The following is a 23,131-nucleotide window of genomic DNA, read 5'->3' as shown; positions in this document are numbered from 1 at the left end:
TTTGGACGTCGGACGGCGTGCGGTACCATGCCTGCAGGGAGGTGGGGCATGTTCGTAAGAACTGCCCCGCCTCCAAGGCCGCCAAACCACCGAAGGCGGCCAAGGCTGGCGCCGCCGCCACCCCTCCCCCTTGTTGCGTCCGCGTGCCGGGAGCCGTAGGTGCACGGGCATCGTCGGAGGCCTTTGTTTTCAGGGCCTCCGGCGGGGGGGGAGGGAGAGCGTCCGACCGGAAAGAAGGCGCGGAAGAAGGCAAAACATCAAGAGGCGGGTCCCCTCAGTGCGCCAGATAATTTGACCACCGCGCTCAGCCCAACCCCGTCACCGGCGAGCGCGGGGTGCCCCGAGCCCGTGCCCGAGCCCTTGAACAACACCACAGAGGGGCCCGGGCGCGGGCAAGAAAAGGAAAAGGGGGGGGCGGAGCGGGAGGCCTCGGCAGACATGGAGGTCTCCCTGACTCCGCGCGCCCCCAGGAACAAAAAGAGGCACCGCCCCAATGAGGCGGAGGGGGAACAACATCCCTCCGCGGAGGAGGCGGTGTCCGCCGCGTGTCCCGCGTCCCCCACCAGCGCCCCCAAATTGCGCTGCAGGCGCGAGGAGTCTTTCCCCGGGGAGGGTGAGACAGTTGAGGCTGCCCAGCCTCAGCCTCCCGGGGATGGCGTGGAAGATCTGCCTGTCGTGGGGGGCGTGGGGACCGCGGAGGAATGTGTAGCTGCCGGGCCGGGCGTCCCGGGGACTGAGGCGGGCGGGGCCGAAAAGGCCGAACCTGAGCCCGCCCAGCCAATACCCAACTTCCCCCGGGAGTCGCTCGACCCGGCAGAAATACAAACTATTAAGAAATTTAATGACACTGTAGATGCTGGGCCGGGGGGTGGCAGCAGGGAGGGGGAGGAACACCCACCCTCGCCCCTTACTTTGGAGCTGGTGCACTTGGGGAGCCTGGGGATTTCCTATGGCCGGGTCTCTCCTTGTTCCCCAGTTCCTGGGGCGGAGGGGGAACCCCTTCCGCTGTCATTTCCCGACCCAGCACCATTTTTAAAAGAGCCCAGTGGGGACTCCTCTGCCGACGATCCTGGGGGTGGGATCGGGGCAGAGCCAGGGCCGGTTGGAGCGGCCGGTTCATTTGCCGTACCTTGTGCGGTCGATGGGCCGGCTGCTGGCGGCCACCTCCCGGAGGAGGACGGGGACTCGGTGGGGGACGCGGGTGAAGACCTAGAGACCACCGCCAGCGAGGCGGTGGATCTGCTCGCGGCCGCCGCCGAGACCATCCTCATTCCTGCGAAGGAACTCCGGGACTTTTTGGCCCAGAGCCGGGGTCGCTGCGACCAAGCCCGACTGGCCCTGGAAAAATGGTCCGAGCCAGAGCTGATCAAGGGGTCCGTCCGCGCCGCCGTCAAAACCTTGGCCGCGGGCGGGCCCTTGACAAAGGCGCAACACCTTGAGCTGCGCGAGCTCGAGGGACTCCTCGCTGGGCTGCAGAGGGAGCGGAGTTCAACAAAAGACTCCGCTCCCTCCCCCACAATAGGTTAAGGTAGAGGTTGCACTATGCTTTTGCCATGAAGATAACCATAGCCAGCCTCAACATCAACGGCGGCAGAGGGGCACGCCGTAGATTTGACAATTTTTCGCTCCTGCGGGAGGGGAAATATGCGGTGTGCTTCCTGCAAGAAACCCACACCGTTCCGGGAGACGAAGCCACGTGGCTCCTGGAATGGCAAGGAGAGGTCCGCATGAGCCACCTCACCGCCATTTCTAGTGGGGTGGCCATCTTGCTGGGCCCGCATTTTCAGCCGGAGATCTTGGGGGTCGAGGAGCCTGTGCCAGGCCGCTTGCTGCACGTAACGGTTCGCCTGGGGGACGTGCCGCTCCATCTCGTGAACGTGTACGCCCCTCAGCCCGGCCCGCAGCAAACGCGCTTCTTTGAAGAGGTGTCCGCTCTTCTTGGCTCCGTCGACGTCGGCGACTGCATTGTCCTCGGGGGGGATTTTAACTGCACCCTCGAGGCGAGGGACCGCTCCGGTGCCCCGCAGTGCATGACGGCGATGGAGAAGTTGAGGGACCTGGTCGGGTCCTTCGACTTGGTGGACGTCTGGCGAAATCTCCACCCCGACTCCAGCGCCTTTACTTGGGTGAGGCCTGGAGTTGGATGGTCTAGAGTCGACCGCCTTTACGTGTCTCGGGCGTACGTTTCCTGCGTCCCGGCGGCCTCCATGCGGCCGGTGCCGTGTTCGGACCACCACCTGGTGTGGGCGGAGCTCGCTTCGCTCCGCGCGAGGACGGGGTCCGCGTACTGGCACTTTAACAACCGGCTGCTGGAGGACGTGCGGTTCCAGGACTCGTTCCGTCGATTCTGGTCCGACTGGAGAAGGAAGCAGGGGGGCTTCCCCTCCTTGAGGCTATGGTGGGACGTGGGCAAGGCTCACGTCCGCGTCTTCTGTCAAGAGTACGCGAGGGGGTCGACCAAGAGGCGGGCGGCCAGAGTCGGGCGCCTAGAAAAAGAGGTGCTCGACCTGGAAGCCCGTCTCGGTCAAGTCGTCCAGGACCCGGCCCTGCGGACGGTGTACGAAGCGAAGAAGGCCGCGCTGAAGGACCTGCAGCTCGTCGGGTCCCGAGGCGCGTTCATGAGGTCGCGGATCCGGTTCCTGCGGGATCTGGACCGCGGCTCCCCCTTCTTCTACTCGCTGGAAAAAAGGCAGAGTGTCCGTAAGCAGCTCTTGACGCTGCTGGCCGACGACGGCTCTCTCGTCTCGGATCCGGAGGGCGTCAACAACAGGGCCCGTGAATATTACGGGGCTCTGTTCTCTCCGGATCCGTCCAGCGAGGAAGCGCGTAGAGTTTTGTGGGAGGACCTGCCGAAGGTCAGCCCGGAGGGCGCCGAAAATCTGGAAGCTCCGCTAAGCCTGGCGGAGCTGACCGGCTCTCGAGGGGAAAATCCCCGGGGCTGGACGGGCTGACCGTGGAGTTCCACAGGGCGTTCTGGGACGTCCTGGGGAGCGACTACGCGCGGGTCCTGGGGGAAAGTCTGGCGACCGGGGAGATGCCCCTCTCTTGGCGCAGGGCAGTCATCGTCCTGCTGCCTAAGAAGGGCGATCTCCGCCTCCTTAAGAACTGGCGCCCGGTCTCCCTCCTCAGCACGGACTACAAAATCTTCGCCAGGGCGATGTCTGCTCGCCTTGGTGCCGTGCTGGACCACATGATCCACCCCGACCAGTCATACACGGTCCCGGGCCGGACAATCCACGATAACATCCATCTGGTCCGGGACCTCATCCATTGTTCCCAGGAGGCTGGTCTGTCGGTCGCCTTCCTATCCCTCGACCACGAGAAGGCGTTCGACAGGGTGGATCACGACTATCTGCTCGGAACTCTGCGCGCTTTCGGGTTCGGGACGCATTTCGTCGCCCGGATCCGACTTTTGTACGCCGCCGCGGAGTGTCTGATTAAGGTTAACGGGTCCTTGATGGCGCCCCTTCGCTTTAGGAGAGGGGTGCGCCAGGGATGCCCCATGTCCGGCCAGTTATACGCCGTTTGCGTGGAGCCTTTCCTGCGCCTCTTGCGGACGAGGTTGACGGGACTGGCTCTGCAAGGGCCGGGCGTGGAGGTCGTCCTCTCGGCTTACGCCGATGACGTGCTCTTCGCGATAGAGGATCCCGCTGACCTGCGGAGGATGCGTGAGTGCCAGGAGATTTACTCGGCCGCGTCCTCCGCCAGGATCAACTGGGAGAAATGTTCCGGACTCGTGGTGGGTCAGTGGCGGGTGGACTCCCTGCCGGAGGAGCTCAGGCCTTTTGCCTGGAGCACGACCCATCTCCTCTATCTGGGAGTCTACCTTAGCCCCGACGAGGGAGCCTGGCCGGCGAACTGGCAGGAGCTGGAGGCCAAGGTCGCCGCTCGCCTAGGGCGCTGGACAGGACTGCTCCGAGTGCTGTCCTACAGGGGTCGAGCGCTAGTCATAAACCAGCTGGTGGCCGCAATGCTGTGGTACCGGCTGGTCACTTTGACCCCTCCCCCTGCGTTTGTCGCCAAGATACAGAAGAAGCTGGTGGACTTCTTCTGGAACAACAGGAAGCACTGGGTCTCTGCCGCGGTCTTGAGTCTCCCGCTTGAGGAGGGCGGTCAGTCGTTGGTGTGCGTCAGCGCCCAGCTCGCGACTTTCCGTCTTCAGACCCTGCAGAGATACCTTTACGTCGAGCCCCCTCCTAGGTGGTGTGCTCTGGCGAGGTATTTCTTCCGCCAGCAGCTCGACCTCAATTATGACACGCAGCTCCTGTTTGTGAACTTGGGGGGTGCCAGGACCGCCCTCCGGGAGCTGCCTGTCTTTTACAGGGAACTCATCAGGGTCTGGAACAAAGTCTCCACCAAGCGCAGCTCTCCGCCGGCTAGAGTGGCGGCCGTCCTGCAGGAACCGCTGCTCGGGAATCCGTACCTCCACGGCCGAGGTTTTATGTGGCGGTCGGAAGAGAGGGCTGTGGCTGGTGAGGTGACCAGGGTCAGGGACCTGCTCGATGGCGGAGGAGCGGGCTGGATGGCGCCAGACACGCTGGCGCGGCGCCTAAATTCTGCCAATGTCCGCCACGCGGCCGATGCCATCGAGTCGCTAAAAACAGCTCTGGGCCCTGACTCCGTTAGGTGCATCGAGGAGGCTCAAGCACGTGGGGAGATCCCGTCCGAACTGACCCCCGTCCGGACAGAATTCCTCATCGGCGCCAAACCCCGGAACCTCCCTCGGGGGCCGGCGCCTCACAACTTGAGCCGCCTCGGGGAAATCCCCTCCGTGCCTTTCAGTTCCGCGCGGAGGGGTTTCCTGTACGGGCTGCTCCTGCACACCCTCAACTTTGCCATCCTCGCCGGCCGTCCGGACACGCCATGGCGTACCATCTTGCCGTCCGGAGGAGGCGGGGGTCCCCGATGGAGGGCACTCTACGCAGGGGTCCTCCCACTATTCATCGGGGACTTGGCCTGGAGGGTGGTGCACGGAGCAGTGCCGTGCAACAAATTATTAAGCCGGTTCACGGACTCCCAGGCCGCCTGCAATTTCTGCGGTCTGGAAGAGTCCGTGTTCCATGTTTTTATGGAATGCACAAGGTTGCAGCCCCTGTTTTATTATTTGAAGGGGCTGCTCCTGAAATTCTGGCTGCACTTCAGTCCCACTCTCCTGATCTTTGGGCACCCTGTGCGGAGAGGAGCGGGTAGGTCCGAAGGCCTCCTCGTAGGACTGCTCCTGGGCACGGCCAAGGGTGCCATCAGCCGGTCCAGGCAGCGGGCGGTCGAGGGGGTCGTTCAACCTGACTGCCTGCCTCTCTTCCGCTCTTACATCCGGTCCAGGGTGTCCTTGGAGATGGAGCACGCGGTGTCCACCGGTACGCTCGCGGCCTTCCGCGAGAGGTGGGCACCGGAGGGACTGGAGTGCATCATCACGCCCGGCAACCAAATTTTAATTTGATTTTACGTTTTTAAGTTTAATTTGTTTTAATTGCCGGTGCTTTTAGTGTCCCCCTTCCCTTTTATAGGGGGCACTGGGGAAAATTGTGATTTTAGTGCCCAAAAAAAAACCAAAAAAGGAAAAACACAAAAAAAACAAAAAAAGGGGGGGGAAAAAAAAAAGGGCCTTGTAAATGTCTGGAGTGTCACCCAGGTGGGTGGCACCGTTTAATGTTTTATGTTTTCGCAGGTAAACTCAAAAGAGTTTCATGCACAAGGACCCCCAGGTCCCTCTGCACCGCAGCATGTTGTAATTTCTCCCCATTCAAATAATATTCCCTTTTACTGTTTTTTTTTCCCAAGGTGGATGACCTCACATTTTCCGACATTGTATTCCATCTGCCAAACCTTAGCCCATTCGCTTAACCTATCTAAATCTCTTTGCAGCCCCTCTGTGTCCTCTACACAACCCGCTTTCCCATTAATCTTTGTCATCTGCAAATTTTGTTACACTACACTCTGTCCCCTCTTCCAGGTCATCTATGTATATTGTAAACAGTTGTGGTCCCAGCACCGATCCCTGTAGCACACCACTAACCACCAATTTCCAACCCGAAAAGGACCCATTTATCCTGACTCTCTGCTTTTGTTAGGCAGCCAATTCTCGATCCATGCTAATACATTTCCTCTGACTCCGCATACCTTTATCTTCTGCAGTAACCTTTTGTGTGGCACCTTAGCGAATGCCTTTTGGAAATCTATTTACACCACATCCATCGGTACACCTTTATCCCCCATGCTCGTTATATCCTCAAAGAATTCCAGTAAATTAGTTAAACATGATTTCCCCTTCATGAATCCATGTTGCGTCTGCTTGATTGCACTATTCCTATCTACATGTCCTGCTATTTCTTCCTTAATGATAGCTTCAAGCATTTTCCCAACTACAGACGTTAAACTAACCGGCCTAGTTACCTGCCTTTTGTCTGCCCCCTTTTTTAAATAGAGGTGTTATATTAGCTGCTTTCCAATCCGCTGGTACCTCCCCAGGGTCCAGAGAATTTTGGTAGATTATAACCAATGCATCTGCTATAACTTCCGCCATCTCTTTTAATACCCTGGGATGCATTTCATCAGGACCAGCGGACTTGTCTACCTTGAGTCCCATTAGCCTGTCCAGCACTACCCCCCTTGTGATAGTGATTATCTCAAGGTCCTCCCTTCCCACATTCCCGTGACCAGCAATTTTTGGCATGGTTTTTGTGTCTTCCACTATGAAGACCGAAGCAAAATAATTGTTTAAGGTCTCAGCCATTTCCACATTTCCCATTATTAAATCCCCCTTCTCATCTTCTAAGGGACCAACATTTACTTTAGTCACTCTTTTCCGTTTTATATATCGGTAAAAGCTTTTACTATCTGTTTTTATGTTTTGCGCAAGTTTACTTTCATAATCTATCTTTCTTTTCTTTATTGCTTTCTTAAGTCATTCGTTGCTGTCGTTTAAAATTTTCCCAATCTTCTAGCTTCCCACTAACCTTGGCCACCTTGTACGCATTGGTTTTTAATTTGATACTCTCCTTTATTTCCTTGGTTACCCACGGCTGGTTATCCCTTCTCTTACCGCCCTTCTTTTTCACTGGAATGTTTTTGTTGAGCACTATGAAAGAGCTCCTTCGAAGTCCTCCGCTGTTCCTCAATTGTGCCACCGTTTAGTTTGTGTTCCCATTCTACTTTAGCCAACTCTGCCCTCATTCCACTGTAGTCCCCTTTGTTTAAGCATAGTACGCTCGTTTGACACACTACTTCCTCACCCTCAATCTGTATTACAAATTCAACCATACTGTGATCACTCATTCCGAGGATCTTTTACTAGGAGATCGTTTATTATTCCTGTCTCATTACACAGGACCAGATCTAAGATAGCTTGCTCCCTTGTAGGTTCTGTAACATACTGTTCTAAGAAACAATCCCGTATGCATTCTATGAATTCCTCCTCAAGGCTACCCCATGCGATTTGATTTGACCAATCGATATGTAGGTTAAAATCCCCCATGATTACTGCCGTTCCTTTTTCACATACCTCCATTATTCCCTTGATTATTGTCTGCCCCACCGTGAAATTATTATTTGGGGGCTTATAAACGACGCCCACCAGTGACTTTTTCCCCTTACTATCTCTAATCTCCACCCACAATGATTCAACATTTTGTCCATTAGAGCCAATATCGTCTCTCACAACTGCCCTGATATCATCCTTTATTAAACAGAGCTACCCCACCTCCTTTCCCTTCTTGTCTATCTTTCCGAATTGTCAGATACCCCTTTATGTTTAAATCCCAGTCTTGGCCACCCTGCAACCACGTTTCTGTAATGGCCACCAAATCATATCCATTTGTAATGATTTATGCCGTCAACTCATTTACTTTATTTCGAATGCTGCGTGCGTTTAGGTAGAGTGTTTTAATACTAGTTTTTAAGCCATGATTTTTAGTTTTGACCCCTCCTGCAGCCCCTTTATATTCATACATATTGTCCCTTCCTATCACCTTGTGGTTTACACTTACCCCAGTGCTACTCTGCTCTGTTGCCTCCTGCCTTTTGCATTCTTTCTTGGGGTCCTGTTCATCTGAGCTCTCACCCACTCTAACCAGCTCAGAGCCCTCTCCTGGGTTCCGAATTCTCCTCGCATTGAGGCACCGAGCTTTCAGGCTTGCTCTTTTATTACACTTTGACCCTTTAGAATTTTGCTGCACAGTGGCCCTTTTTGTTTTTTGCCTTGGGTTTCTCTGCCCTCCACTTTTACTCATCTCCTTTTTATCTTTTGCTTCTGTCTCCAATGCATCCGCTATTTCCAAGGCCACCTCCTTAAGTACTCTGGGATGCAGACCATCAGGCCCTGGGGATTTATCAGCCTTCAATCCCATCAATTTCCCCAACACAATTTCCCGACTAATAAGGATTTCCCTCAGTTTCTCCTTCTTACTCGACCCTCTGACCCCTTTTATATCCGGAAGGTTGTTTGTGTCCTCCTTAGTGAATACCGAACCAAAGTTCTTGTTCAATTGGTCTGCCATTTCTTTGTTCCCCGTTATGACTTCCCCTGATTCTGACTGCAGGAGACCTACGTTTGTCTTTACTAACCTTTTTCTCTTTGCATGTCTATAGAAGCTTTTTCTGTCCGTCTTAATGCTTCCTGCAAGATTCCTCTCGTACTCTATTTTCCCTGCCCTAATCAAACCCTTTGTCCTCCTCTGCTGAGTTCTAAATTTCTCCCAGTCCCCGGGTTCGCTGCTATTTCTGGCCAATTTGTATGCCACTTCCTTGGCTTTAATACTATCCCTGATTTCCCTTGATAGCCACGGTTGAGCCACCTTCCCTTTTTTATTTTTACGCCAGACAGGAATGTACAATTGTTGTAGTTCATCCGTGCGGTCTCTAAATGTCCGCCATTGCCCATCCACAGTCAATCCCTTAAGTATCATTCGCCAATCTATCCTAGCCAATTCACGCCTCATACCTTCAAAGTTACCCTTCTTTAAGTTCTGGACCATGGTCTCTGAATTAACTGTTTCATTCTCCATCCTAATGTAGAATTCCACCATATTATGGTCACTCTTCCCCAAGGGGCCTCGCACAACGAGATTGCTAATTAATCCTCTCTCATTACACGACACCCAGTCTAAGATGGCCTCCCCCCTAGTTGGTTCCTCGACATTTTGGTCGAGAAAACCATCCCTTATGCACTCCAGGAAATCCTCCGCCACCGTACTGCTTCCAGTTTGTTTAGCCCAATCTATATGCATATTAAAGTCATCCATGATAACTGTTGCACCTTTATCACATGCACCCCTAATTTCCTGTTTGATGCCCTCCCCAACATCACTACTACTATTTGGAGGTCTGTACACAACACCCACTAACGTTTTTTGCCCTTTGGTGTTCTACACAACAGTTTCAACCCTCCTGAGTTAGGGAACTGGCTAGGGTTTCCACTCCTGATCACTGTTCAGTGACCCCCCCCCGCCCCCCCGCTCAAAATGCATGTGCATGGGAATCAGGTAAGGACAGAAGCCTCTGAAGGTAATCAGGGCATCGGGTAAGATGCCTCTGAAGCGATCTGCTGGATATTCCATTTCATACCTGTTCCTCTGCATCAGAATGGATTATTAGCCAGTTCCCAAGCTACAATCCATATAGAATAAAGGCTTTAAAAAGTGTGTGGAATAGCATGTACCCGTCACCATCAATTAACATATGCATAGTGGTTATTTGGACAAGAAACCAGAGGGTGATCAGGGTGTGACCAGCATGCATAGGACCATACCAAGGCTTCACAAGGGAGGAAATAAAATTTCTAATGAATAGATGCATGAAAGAAAAGACTTACATTTATATAGTGCCTTTCACGACCACCGAACGTCTCAAATGCTTTACAGCCAATGAAGTACTGTTGGAGTGCAATCACTGTTGTAATGTGAGAAAGTCGGCAGCCAATTTGCGCACTGCAAGCTCCCACAAACAACAATGTGATAATGACCAGATAATCTGTTTTTGTTATGTTGTTTGAGGGATAAATATTTGCCAGGACACCTTCCCCTGCTCTTCTTCAAAATAGTGCCATGGGATCATACATATTCATCTGAGAGGGCAGACAGTTCAATGTCTCATCCGAAAGAAGGTATCTCCAACAGCGCAGCACTCCCTCAGCACTGCACTGATCAAGGGGCTCAGCATATATCATAAATTGCAAGAACAAAGCACAATGCTTTATACTCACACCAACTGGAAGCTTTGGGGGCAAGGGGGGGCTGTGTATTTTTGGATTGAAATTATTACTGTCAATATTAACCATTAGTGCATTCCACATCATTGTTGAGTATTAATGACATATCAATGCTGCAAGATTATCAAAAGATCAAAAGATAATCTACAATTGATTACTGGGAAAATCTGTCAAGGATACGATTCATCATCATCATAGGCAGTCCCACGAAATCGAGGAAGACTTGCTTCCACTCAAAAGTGAGTTCTCAGGTGACTGAACAGTCCAATACGGGAATTACAGCCTCTGTCACAGGTAGGACAGGCAGGCATTGAAGGAAAGGATGGGTGAGGAGTCTGGTTTTCCACACATTCCTTCCGCTGCCTGCGCTTGTTTTCTGCATGCTCTCGGCAACGTGACTCGAGGTGCTCAGCGCCCTCCCGGATGCTCTTCATCCACTTAGGGCGGTCTTTGGCCAGGGACTCCCAGGTGTCGGTGGGGATGTTGCAGTTTATCAAGGAGGCTTTGAGGGTGTCCTTGAAACGTTTCCTCTGCCCACCTGGGGCTCGCTTGCCGTGTAGGAGTTCTGAGTAGAGCGCTTGCTTTGGGAGTCTTGTGTCGGGCGTGCGGATGATGTGGCCTGCCAAACGCAGCTAGTCGAGTGTGGTCAGTGCTTCGATGCTGCCGATGTTGACCTGATCGCGAACACTGACGTTGGTGCGTCTATCATCCCAGGGGATTTGCAGGATCTTGCGGCGACATCGTTGGTGGTATTTCTCCAGCGATTTGAGGTGTCTACTGTATATAGTCCACGTCTCAGCCATACAGGAGGGTAGGTATCACTACAGCCCTGTAGACCATAAGCTTGGTGCCAGATTGGAGGGCCTGGTCTTCGAACACTCTCTCAGGCGACCGAAGGCTGCACTGGCACACTGGAGACGGTGTTGGGCCTCGTCGTCAATGTCTGCCCTTGCTGATAATAAGCTCCTGAGGTATGGAAAGTGGTCTGCGTTGTCCAAGAGCACGCCGTGGATTTTGATGACCAGGGGTGGGGGGGCAGTGCTGTGTAGCAGGGTCAGGTTGGTGGAGGACTTTTGTCTTACGGATGTTTAGTGTAAGGTCCATGCTTTCGTATGCCTTAGTGAAGATGTTGACAATGGCTTGAAGTTCAGCCTCTGAACGTGCGCAGACGCAAGTGTCGTCCGCGTACTGTAGTTCGATAACAGAGGACGGGACGGTATTGGATCTAGCCTAGAGGCGACGAAGGTTGAACAGATTCCCGCTGGTTCTATAGTTTAGTTCTACTCCGGTGAGGAGCTTGTTGAGCGCGAGGTGGAGCATTGCAGTGAGGGATCGAGAAGAGGGTTGGCGCGATGACGCAGCCCTGCTTGACCTCGGTCCGGACACGGATCGAGTCTGTAGTGGACCCGTTTGTCAGGATCACTATTTGCATGTCGTCGTGGAGCAGGCGGAGGATGGCGACAAACTTTTGGGGGCAGCCGAAATGGAGGACGCTCCATAGTCCCTCACGGTTAATAGTGTCAAAGGTCTTTGTGAGGTCAAAGAAGGCCACATACAAGGGACGGTGCCGTTTTCTGCACTTCCTCTGCAGTTGTTCCGCCGTGAAGGTCATGTCCGTTGTACCCCGTAGTGGACGGAATCCGCATTGTGTCCCTGGGAGGAGCTCTTCAGCCACAGGGAGAAGACAGTTGAGGAGGATTCTAGCGATGACTTTCCCAGTGGCCAACAGGGAGATTCCTATAGTTGCTGCAGTTGGACCTGTCCCCCTTTTTAAAGATGGTCATCATTACGGCATCTCTCAGATCTCCAGGCATACACTCCTCTTACCAGATGAGAGAGATGAGGTCATGCATTCGTGCCAATAGTGCCTCTCCGCCATACTTTAGTGCCTCAGCGGGGATTTCATCTGCTCCTGATGCCTTATTATTCTTGAGTTGACGGATGACCTTTTCTACCTTGTGCAGGGCTAGGGTTTTGCTGAGATGGTGGCGGGTAGCTTGCTGCGGGATGGAATCAAAGGCAGAGTCTCGATTAAGGAGATTTTCGAAGTGCTCCTTCCAGCGGGCCCTGACTGCCTCGGTGTCCTTGATGAGTGTCTCCCCGGTCTTGGCCAGCACTGGGGTGGGGCCTTGGGTGCTCAGGCCGTAGGTGGACTTGACTGTGGTAAAGAATCTTTACATGTCATGACTGTCAGCCAGCTGCTGAATCTTCTGCGCTTTCTCCACCCACCATCTAATCTTTAGGTCACGGGTTTTTTTGTTGGACCTCAGCCTTCAGCCATCTGTAGAGCTACTTTCCTGCTCCAGAGTTGGGTTGTTGCTTTAGGTTCAGAAATGCCCGCTGCTTGCAGTTTATTAGCTCCTGGTCATTCTCATCAAACCAAGCCTGGTGTTTCCTGGATGAGTGACCTAGCGTCTCTTTGCAGGCACTGATTATGGTGGCCTGGAGTGCATACCAAGCGCTGTGGGCACTCTGCATCTCGGGTCATCGAGGATCGCCAGATTGGCAGCGAGGCGCTAGCTGTATAGGGCTCTCTTAGCTGGGTCTTTCAGTGCCCCGGCATTGATTTTTCTGCGGCATTGCTTCTGTTGCCATCGTCGCTTTGGGGCTAAATTAATGTTGATTACAGAACGGATTAGGCGGTGGTCCGTCCAGCAGTCATCAGCTCGTCATAGTGCGGGTGATGCGCATGTCCTTGCAAACAATTGCTCGAACGATGACGTAGTCGAGCAGGTGCCAGTGCTTGGAGCAAGGGTGTTGTCACAATGCCTTGTACTTGTCCCTCTGGTGGAACAAGGTGTTGGTGATGACAAGGTCACGTTCTAGGCATTTTGTCAGGAGCAGGGTACTGCTAGAGCTGGTTTCCCTACCCTTTCTCTGCCGATTACGCCTCCCCAAAGGTCTGTTGAGTCGCTGAGAAGGATCAGTTTGTCATCCGTAGAATACCTCTTTGGCCTCATTTGTTGCATCGAGTGTTCGGGCGTACGCACTGATAACTGTGGTGCACTGGTTCCAGGATAGGGTGGGCCGGAAAGTCATGAGATGTTCGCTAATCCTGCAGCGGGAGTCTCTGAGGCGGTCGACCAGCTCGTTCTTGATGGCGACACCAACTCCATGGAAGTGACGTTCCTCCTCTGGTTTGCCTTTCCAGAAGGTGGTGTAACCTTCATCTTGTTCTTTGAGCTGGCCTTCCCCTGCCCACCGAGTCTCACTTAGGGTGGCGATGTCGACGTCGAAGTTCCTGGGCAACGATAGCGGTGCGGCATTCCGGTCTGTCGCCGCTGGAGTTGTCCATGAGGGTCCTGACATTCCAGGTCCCGAACTTCACTTTGAAGGGTGGAAGATGCCTGTGCGTGAGTTTTTTTAACGTGGGGTGGCCGTTGCACACCGGCTACCAAACGGGCTTAGCAGAGCACGGTCTTGGTCCAGTGGCAAGGGGGTCCAAGATGACTGGAGACCAGGCACTACTGTATGGGCCTAGTTGCCTACGGTGAGGTGCGAGCTATAAGCTCGGCACTGAGCAATGCCCTTCGGTGAGGTGGTGAGAAAACTGAGGCCTGGCTGAGGGTAGGCATTGGGATGGTCAAAGGTCCATTTTGTGGAAGGAGGAGAGGTAGGAGCGGCCATAGCCATTGTGCACACCAAGTGCGCGACAGAGACTCTGCTATTGAGTGGGACCAGCAGCCGGGGGGAGGCCAGGACACTGCCGATGGGAGGCCTGAACGTCGCCGGTGGGAGGGAGGCCCAAAGGGGGAAAGGCTCGTGTGTGAGTGCGAAGAGTGAAGGTAGGGCCCAAACCTGTGGTTGGAGCTGGTCGGAGGCTCACTACCGTTGAGATCGCCATTGGCAGAAGGGTCAAGAATCAGGGGACATACTTAAAGGGATTGGCAAAAGAATCAAAGGCGACATTGAGTGGTTAAGATCGGGAATACAATGTCTGAAAAGGTGGTGGAGGCAGATTCAATCTTATCTGAAGGAAAAATTTGCATGGCTACGGGGAAAGGGCAGGGGGGGGGGGAGGGGAGGCGAGACTAGCTGAGAGCCGCCACGGGCTCGACGGGCCAAATGGCCTTCTTCTGTGCTGTAGCCATTCTATGATTCTATTCTATAACTAGGTATTTCTCTTCTTAGGCAGTCCCTCAGAGTCTATGAGTGAAGGTGCTTCCACACTAAAAATGAGTTCTCAGGTGACTGAAGTGTCCAATGCAGGACCTACAGTCTCTGTCACAGGTGGGGCAGACAGTGGTTGAAGGAACAGGCGAGTGGGGTGCCTCGGTTGCCGCGCGCTCCTTCCACTGTCAATACTTGGCTTCAGCTTGCTCTAGGCGAAGAGACCAGAGGTGTTCAGCGCCTTCCTAGATGTTTTTCCTCCACTTTGAGTGGTTTTGGGCCAGGGATCCCCAGGAGGAACCTGCATTCAAATATTTTATCCTGAGCACAACCTGAAGCCAAGGGATAACTGTTGAATTTCAGTCACTGTTAGGAAGGCAAATACAGCAGCCAACCTGCACACAGCAAGATCTCAAGCAGAAAATGAAGAGCCACATAATCGGAATCTGTTATTGATGGTGGTGCCTTGGGATCTTTCACACCTGAGCTACCAGATAGGGCCTCATTTTAATGGCTCATTCAAAAGATGGCACCTCTGATCATGCAGCATTCTTTCAATACTAAAGGAAAGCTATCAACAAGATCAAGTCTACATTCCTCCTCCTTCCAAAAAACTGACAATTCTCTGGAGACACTGATCAGGATACATAAACACTTTAAGGCAAGCCGGTCTTACATCCGTGGTACTATCCAGTGGGATCATCTTACATTTGCGCTTAGGAACCGTACAATTAAATATTTTACAGGCTGGCCTACAATCTCTCACTCAAAAGTTTTCAAGGGCACTAGAAAATAGTCTCTTGTAACAGAGACATGTCTGTGACATCAATAAACAGACCACCTCTTTTGAGACACAGGAGATAATGAATTCACTTTCTTTGGAAATGAGTCTGAATAGAACAGGATAACTTTTCACAAATGTTTTAGGTCCCAAGAGTCTGACATGATTTCACTCAAGAGTGGGTAATTGTGAGTATTCCCCTAATTTCTTGCTTGTGATGTGACCAGATGGGACCATGGTATGTGGCCTATCAAGCGACTGCACACAGGCTCAAGGCCTTGGGTAGTTACCAAACTGCTGTCAGAAACTGGAGAACAGGGATTTCCTTGAAATGGAGATCGACATGTATGGATTGAAAGCACGAGGAATAGAATTCCATCATTAACAGTAACTTTAGTTTGGTCTCATTCCCACAAAGAAGCTGGGTATGAGACCATATGAAATGAAGCATCTTTAGTTCTCTAGGCAAGCATTTCCTCCATTGTAAGCCCCCAAAAATTACCACCTTCCTGTGTTAGATCAAACTGCTGGGTCTGAATATTATGTAACTATTCCAGGCAGCAAAGTTTATCTCTGCAAGTTGCTGGATTTCAAGGCAGATAATATATTGGCCATTCTTCAGAATTGTGATATCAATCATTCTGCCTCCTAAACTAGTGCTCAAGTAATCTGGCTGTATAGAAAAAATCCAATATAGTAGCATTAATACAGAAAAAGATAACAAATATTCTGATGCACTTCAGGCCAAGTTAAAGAAGGAAAACAACTGCACCAAATGATCATAATGCAGGTTCAGATCATTCGTGGTATAGGGGAAAAAAGGCCCAACTAAAACCATGTGTCAGGCAGCACCCATAACCCTGAATGTCTTCGTTCTTTGATGTTTTCCGTCAACTGCACGTGTAGAAAACCAGACACAAGAAATTATTATACTTTCTGAATAAGTCATTGTAATATCAAGGACCAACATGCGGAACTCCAATTGACAATACCATTTTGCCATCCAAGTCATTACATTAAGCACATTTAAGTTATAATAAACCGTAGTGCATGCCCAAATAGTTGAATCTAATTACTCTTCTGCCCTCTCATGACTTCCAAAAACCTCTTTCCTCTGTGACCATTACCATTATCCGCCCTCTCAGTGACTCTTCCCTGTTGTAACTCACTTTCTCCCCTGACCACACTCCTTAGGACACCCATATATCTCTCTCTCCACGTACCTCACTTTCTCTCTCAGTACCGCACGTTATAGCCACCCCCACTCTCACCCTTGCCCGTACCTCTCTCTCCACCCTCCCCCCACCACCTTGCTTTCTCTCTCTCACCCCGTACCTCTCTCACCCCACGTACCGCATGCTCTAGCCACCCACCCTCACCCGTACCTCTCAATCGCACCACACCTCACTCTCTCCCTGTACCTCACTCATTCGCTCTCTTTCTCCCCTTGTACATCACTCTCTCTCTCTTCACCCCCGTACCGCACTCACTCACTCTCCCTCCCCCTCCACCTCACTCTCTCTCTCTTCCCCCCCATACCTCTCTTTCTCCCCCATACCTCTCACTTTCTCTCCCTGTATCGCGCACTCTCTTGCTCGCTCTTGTACCACTCCCCCTCTCCCCCCCCCCACCCCCCCGCCGCCACCCATATCTCACTCTCACCCCCTGTACCTTATTCTCCCTCTCTCCTCTCTCCCTTGAACCTCACTCTCCCTCTCTTTCTCCACCGTGCCCTCCTCCCCCCCCCCCGGGTACCACACTCTCTCTCTCTCTCTCTCTACTCACCTGTACCTCACTCTCTTCCCCCCGCCCACCCCCTTGTACCTTATTCTCTCTCTCTCCCCCACCCTATACCTCACTCTCTCTCTCTCTCTTCCCCCATACCTCTCTCTCTCTCTCCCCCCCTGTACCTATCTCATTCTCTATCGCTCCCACCCCGTACCTCACAAACACACACACTCCCGCTCTCTCCCCCTGTTCTTCACTCACACTCTCTCCCTGTACCCCTCTCTGTCACTCTCTCTCACTCTTCCCCTGTACCTCACTCGCACTCCCTCTCCCCACCTCCCCTGTACTTCTCTTTCCCCCTGTACCTTTCTCTCACCGCCCCCCCCCCCAATGTACCTCTCTCTCTCTTCCCCTGTACCTCTCTCTCTTCCCCTGTACCTCTCTCTCTCTCTCTTCCCCTGTACCTCACTCTCTCTCTCTCTCTTCCCCTGTACCTCTCTCTCTCTCTCTCTCTCTCTTCCCCTGTACCTCTGCCTCTCTTCCCCTGTACCTCACGCTCACTCCCTCTGTACCTCACTCTTTCTCCGCACCCCCATCTCTCTCTCCCCCCAACGTACCTCACTCTCCCTCTGTACATCACTCACTCTCTCTCTCCCCGCCCCCCCTACCCCTACACCCCGCTCGCTCTGCCCCCCTACCCCTGCACCCTGCTCGCTCCCTCCCCTACCCCCTGCTCACTCTCCCTGCATCCCGCTCACCCCCTCCCCCAGGACCCCGCTCACTCGCTCCCCCTGCCCCCCACTCACTCGCTCTCCCTACCCCCCCACACCCCTGCCCCCCACTCGCTCACTCTACCCCTGCCCCCCACTCTCTCCCCCTATCCCTGCCCCCCACTCTCTCCCCCTAGCCCTGCCCCTCACTCACTCTCTCCCCCTAGCCCTGCCCCTACTCACTTTCTCCCTACCCCTGCACCCCACTCTCTCTCCCTACCCCTGCACCTCACTCTCTCTCCCTCCCTACCTCTGCACCCCACTCACTCTCCCTCCCTACCTCTGCACCCAACTCACTCTCCCTCCCTACCTCTGCACCCCACTCACTCTCCCTACCTCTGCACCCCACTCACTCTCTCCGTACCTCTGCACCCCACTCACTCTCTCCCTACCTCTGCACCCCACTCTCTCCCTACCTCCGCACCCCACTCTCTCCCTACCTCCGCACCCCACTCACTCTCTCCCTACCTCCGCACCCCACTCACTCGCTCTCCCTACCTCTGCACCCCACTCACCCTCTCCCTAACTCTGTACCCCACTCACTCTCTCCCCTACCTCTGTACCTCACTCACTCTCTCCCCCTCCGTAACTCACTCTCTCTCTTCCCCCCCCCCACCCCGCTTTACCATTCTCTCTCTCTGTACCTCACTTTTTTCCCCCGTACCTCTCTCTCTCTCTCTCTCTCTCTCCCTGTACCTCAGTCTCTCCCTCTCCCTGTACCTCAGTCTCTCCCTCTCCCTGTACCTCTCTCCCTCTCCCTCCACCTCTCTCCCTCTCCCTCCCTGTACCTCTCTCCCTCTCCCTCCATGTACCTCTCCCTCTCCCTCCATGTACCTCTCTCTCTCTCTCCCTGTACCTCTCTCTCTCTCCCTCCCTGTACCTCTCTCTCTCTCCTTCCCTGTACCTCTCTCTCTCTCCTTCCCTGTACCTCTCTCTCTCCCTCCCTGTACCTCTCTCTCTCTCTCTCCCTCCCTGTACCTCTCTCTCTCTCTCCCTCCCTGTACCTCTCTCTCCCTCCCTGTACCTCTCTCTCTCTCCCTCCCTGTATCTCTCTCTCTCTCTCTCTCCCTGTACCCCTCTCTCTCTCTCCCTCCCTGTACCTCTCTCCCTCCCTGTACCTCTCTCTCTCTCTCCCTCCCTGTACCTCTCCCTCCCTGTACCTCTCTCTCCCTGTACTTCTGTCTCTCTCTCTCTCTCCGTACCTCACTCTCTCTCTCTGTACCTCACTCTCTCTCTCTCTCCCTGTACCTCATTCTCTCTCTCTCCCTGTACCTCACTCTCGTTCTCTCTCCCTGTACCTCTCTCTCTCTCTCCCTGTACCTCACTCTCTCTCTCTCTACCTCTGTCTCTCTCTCTCTCTCCCCCTCCCATTACCTGTACCTCTCTCCCTGTACCTCTCTCTCTCTCTCTCCCTGTATCTCACTCTCTCTCTCTCTCTCTCCCTGTACCTCACTCTCCCCCCACCCCTGTACCTCTCTCTCTCCCTGTACCTCACTCTCTCTCTCTCTCTCCCTCCCTGTACCCCTCTCTCCATCCCTCCCATTACCTCTGTCTCTCTCTCTCCCCCTGTACCTCACTCTCTCTCTCTCCCTGTACCTCACTCTCTCTCTCTCTCCCTCCCGCACCTCACTCTCTCCCCACCCCCCACCCCTGTACCTCACTCTCTCTCTCTCTCTCCCTGTACCTCACTCTCTCTCCGCCCCCCACCGTAGCGGCCCCTCACTCTCCTTCGGATGTCCGACTTCTTTCCCGCCAGCGGCCGTCCCTTCACATGGCGCAAAGTCACACCTGCGGCAGCACGACATTAACAAACCCCGAACACCACAACCACTTTCCGCGTACAATGAGCAGTGCCCGGAGTTCGGGGGGAGATCCTGAGACGGCGGCTGCTGTCTCCGAGCGGGGAGATGGCAACGAACTGCCTGTTTCCCCTCGAGCATCGGCGCCAAGGCGGCAAACAGCCGCTCGCGGACAGCCGGCGTCCAATCAGCAGCCGCGGGGAGCGGCACGTGACAGGCTGCGGCCAGAGGCGCCAAGCGCGAGACAGCGGTTGTGCGCTGGGGGTCAGCGTGAGGGGAGGGAGAGGGCCCGGGGAGTGAGTGAGGGGAGGGGAGCAGAGCGGGCCCGGGGAGTGGGGGAGGAAGGTGAGTGAGTGAAGGGAGCGGGCCCGGGGAAGGAGTGAGTGAGGGAGGGGAGCGGGCCCGGGGAGGGAGGGAGGAAGGTGAATGAGTGAAGGGAGCGGGCCCGGGGAAGCATTGAGTGAGGGGAGCGAGCCCGGGGAGTGAGTGAGGGAGGGGAGCGGGCCCGGGGAGGGAGTGAGTGGGTGGGCCCGGCCGGAGGTGAGGAAATGAGTGGGGGAAGGGCGCGCGGGGGGGGCTGAGGGTCGAGTCCCGGGGAGGGGGTGGTTGAGAGTAGAGTGCCGGGGACAGTAGGGTCACGGGTGGCTGGAGGTGGTGGGTGAGAGTAGAGTTCTGGGGAGGGGGTAAACGTAGGGTCCCGGGGAGGGGGTGAGAGTAGGGTCCCGGGGAGGGGGTGAGAGTAGGGTCCTGTGAGGGTGGTGTGGTGAGTGGGGCCCTCAAGCGCTCAGTTACTCAGCGATCAGGACCCCCCCGCTTCAATCACACCGCAACCTCGGATTCCTATCAAAATTTGGCGGAAACTCCCGTTTATACCGAAGTTATGCCACCTCATGGGAGAAACCGGTGGCCATCACAGCTTCGCCTGCATGCTACTCGCCCACGGACTCACATTTACACAACCTGGCCGCACGATCCCCAGAGGGAACTGAAAGTATTTACAAACCCAAACCTAGTGCCGTTCAGGAGTGACATTGGGAAACCCTACTTCACAGAATAGGCAGTGGGAATCTACACCTCTCCCCAAAAAGCTGTGGTTGCTTGGGGGTCAATTGGAGCTTCCAAGACTGAGATCGGGAGGTTTTTGTTGGGTAAGGGTATCTAGTGATATGGAGCAAAGGCGGGTAATGGAGTTAAAATATACAGCATCCATGATCTATTTGAATGGCGGCGCAGGCTCGATGGGCTGAATGACCCACTCCCGTTCCTCTCAAATACCGCCAGCTCAGTTCAGGATCAACTCCAAGGAATTTTCCAACCAGGGACACAGATCAGGCAGTGACCATCCAACTTCCCACCCTTTCACACACACTGCACCCCATTCAACTCCCCACCCTTTTACACACACTACCCCATTCAATTCCCCTTTTCACACACACACAGTACCCAATCCAACACCCCACCCTTTCACACACCATTCAATTCCCCATCCTTTCACACACTGTACTCCATACAGCTCCCCACCCTCACACATACTGTACCCCATCCCCACCCCCTCACACACACTGTACCCCATCCAACTTCCCACCCCCTCACACACACTGTATCTCATCCAACTCCCCACCCTTTCACACACACTCATCATCATCATAGGCAGTCTCTCAGAATCGAGGAAGACTTGCTTCCACTCTAAAATTGAGTCCTTAGGTGGCTGAACAGTCCAATATGAGAACCACAGTCCCTGTCACAGGTGGGACAAATAGTTGTTGTGGGAAAGGGTGAGTGGGACCAGTTTGCCACAAGCTCTTTCCGCTGCCTGCGCTTGATTTCAGCATTCTCTCGGCGATGAGACTCGAGGTGCTCAGCGCCCACCCTCCACTGCACCCTATCCAACTCCCCAGCCAGCTAACGCCACCAATGCGAACTTCGATGTCAGGTTAACCATGCGTGCAAACAGGCTGACAATGGCGATGTCTGCACCTCTTAAAGGGACAAGGCCATCGTTAGGTAACTTTGAATGTAATTTTTTGTTGATTTGATTGAAATGGTGGCTTACTGCAATACATATGAAAAGTTTTTTAAGTGTGTAGGGAGTGCTGCTGGATGCTTGCAAGGGCTCAGATGTTAAATTAAAGCCTTTGAGAAGACAGCACATGCTGTGAATACTTGATATTGAAGGCAGCGACTCTCACCTCTCCTGAGCAAAAGTGAGCAGGTTATTGGTGAGTAAGTGTTGCTTGATGGCACTATTGATAACTCTGTCCATCACTTTACAGATGATTGAGAGGATATGTCACGTTAGCTAATATTGTTAACTGTTTTCTCTCCTCAGGTACTGTCCCCCTCTCCTTCAAATCTGCTATCGTCATCCTTCTCAAAAAAACAACCCTCGGCCCCTCCGTCCTTGCAAACTACCGTCCCATCTCCAACCTCCCTTGCCTCTCCAAAGTCCTTGAACATTTTGATGTCTCCCAAATCCGTGCCCACCTTTCCCACAATTCCATGTTTCAATCCTTCAAATCCGGTTTCCCCGCCTGCCACAGTACCGAAACGGCTCTCATCAAAGTCACAAATGACATCCTTTGTGACTGTGACAAAGGTAAGCTATCCCTCCTCGTCCTTCTTGACTTGTCTGCAGCCTTTGGCATGGTTGACCACTCTATCCTTTTCCAGCTGGGTGGGACTGCACTCACCTGGTTCCATTCTTATCTATCTAATCATAGCCAGAGAATCCCCTGCAGCGGCTGCTTCTCTTCCCGCCCCGCATCGTTACCTCTGGTGCCCCCCAAGGCTATATCGTTGGCCCCCTCCTATTTCTCATCCACATGTTGCCCCTGGACGACATCATCTGAAAACACAGCATCAGTTTCCACATGTACGCTGATGACACCCAGCTCTACCTCACCACCACTTCTCTTGACCTCTCCATTGTCTCCAAATTGTCAGATTGCTTGTCTGATATCCAGTTCTGGATGAGCAGAAATTTTCTCCAATTGAATATTGGGAAGACCAAAGCCATTGTTTTCGATCCCTGCCACCATTCCCTAGCCACTGACTCCATCCCTCTCCCCAACTTCTGTCTGAGGCTGAACTACACTGTTCGCAACCTTGGTCTCACATTTGACCCTGAAATGAGCCTTCGACCATATATCTGCCACATGACTTAAGACCAATTTCAGGTCAGAATTTGGGGCACAATTTCAAAATTTTCAGATGACACAAAGAAGTGTAGTGAATATTGAGAAGGATAGTGATAGACTCCAAGAGGACATAGACAGGCTGGTGGAATTGGCGGACACGTGGCAGATTAAATTTAACACAGAAAAGTGTGAAGTGATACATTTTGGTAGAAAGAATGAGGAGAGGAAATATAAACTGAAGGGTACAATCCTAAAGGGTGCATGAACAGAGAGACCTAGGGATATATGTGCACAAATCATTGAAGATGGCAGGGCAGGTTGAGAAAGCAGTTAAAAAAGCTTATGGGATCCTGGGCTTCATAAATAGAGGTATAGAGTACAAAAGCGGGGAAGTTACGATGAACTTATATAAAACACTGGTTTGGCCTCAACTGGAGTATTATGTCCAATTCTGGGCACCGCACTTTAGGAAGGATTTGAAGGCCTTAAGAGAGGGTGCAGAAAAGATTTACAAGAATGATTCCAGGGATGAGGGACTTCAGTTACATGAATAGACTGGCAAAGCTGGGATTGTTTTCCTTAGAGCAAAGAAGGTTGAGAGG

At 53.3% G+C, this 23,131-nt stretch overlaps 2 protein-coding genes across 4 annotated transcripts in view; one reads left to right on the top strand and one right to left on the bottom strand.

The window, feature by feature from the left end:
* Positions 1 to 19,585, bottom strand: part of sycp3 (synaptonemal complex protein 3) — a 184,983-nt gene extending 165,398 nt beyond the window's left edge. The window contains exon 1 of one of the 3 annotated variants that reach the window (XM_070858762.1): positions 19,436 to 19,585. The gene's annotated coding sequence lies outside the window, so the exon portion shown is untranslated. Of the gene's footprint in view, positions 1 to 19,381 lie in introns of all 3 variants that reach the window. The other 2 variants (XM_070858760.1, XM_070858761.1) reach the window with 2 other exon arrangements.
* Positions 19,586 to 20,190: 605 nt separating this feature from the next.
* The window catches only part of dram2b (DNA-damage regulated autophagy modulator 2b), a 252,349-nt gene continuing 249,408 nt past the window's right edge, over positions 20,191 to 23,131 (top strand). Inside the window, exon 1 of the mRNA XM_070858758.1 lies at positions 20,191 to 21,611. The gene's annotated coding sequence lies outside the window, so the exon portion shown is untranslated. The remainder of the gene's footprint in view (positions 21,612 to 23,131) is intronic.

The sequence above is a fragment of the Pristiophorus japonicus genome, chromosome 17 (genome assembly GCF_044704955.1).
Source record: "Pristiophorus japonicus isolate sPriJap1 chromosome 17, sPriJap1.hap1, whole genome shotgun sequence".
In the NCBI taxonomy this organism is placed as follows: domain Eukaryota; kingdom Metazoa; phylum Chordata; class Chondrichthyes; family Pristiophoridae; genus Pristiophorus; species Pristiophorus japonicus.
This window is presented reverse-complemented; position numbering and strand designations above follow the sequence as displayed.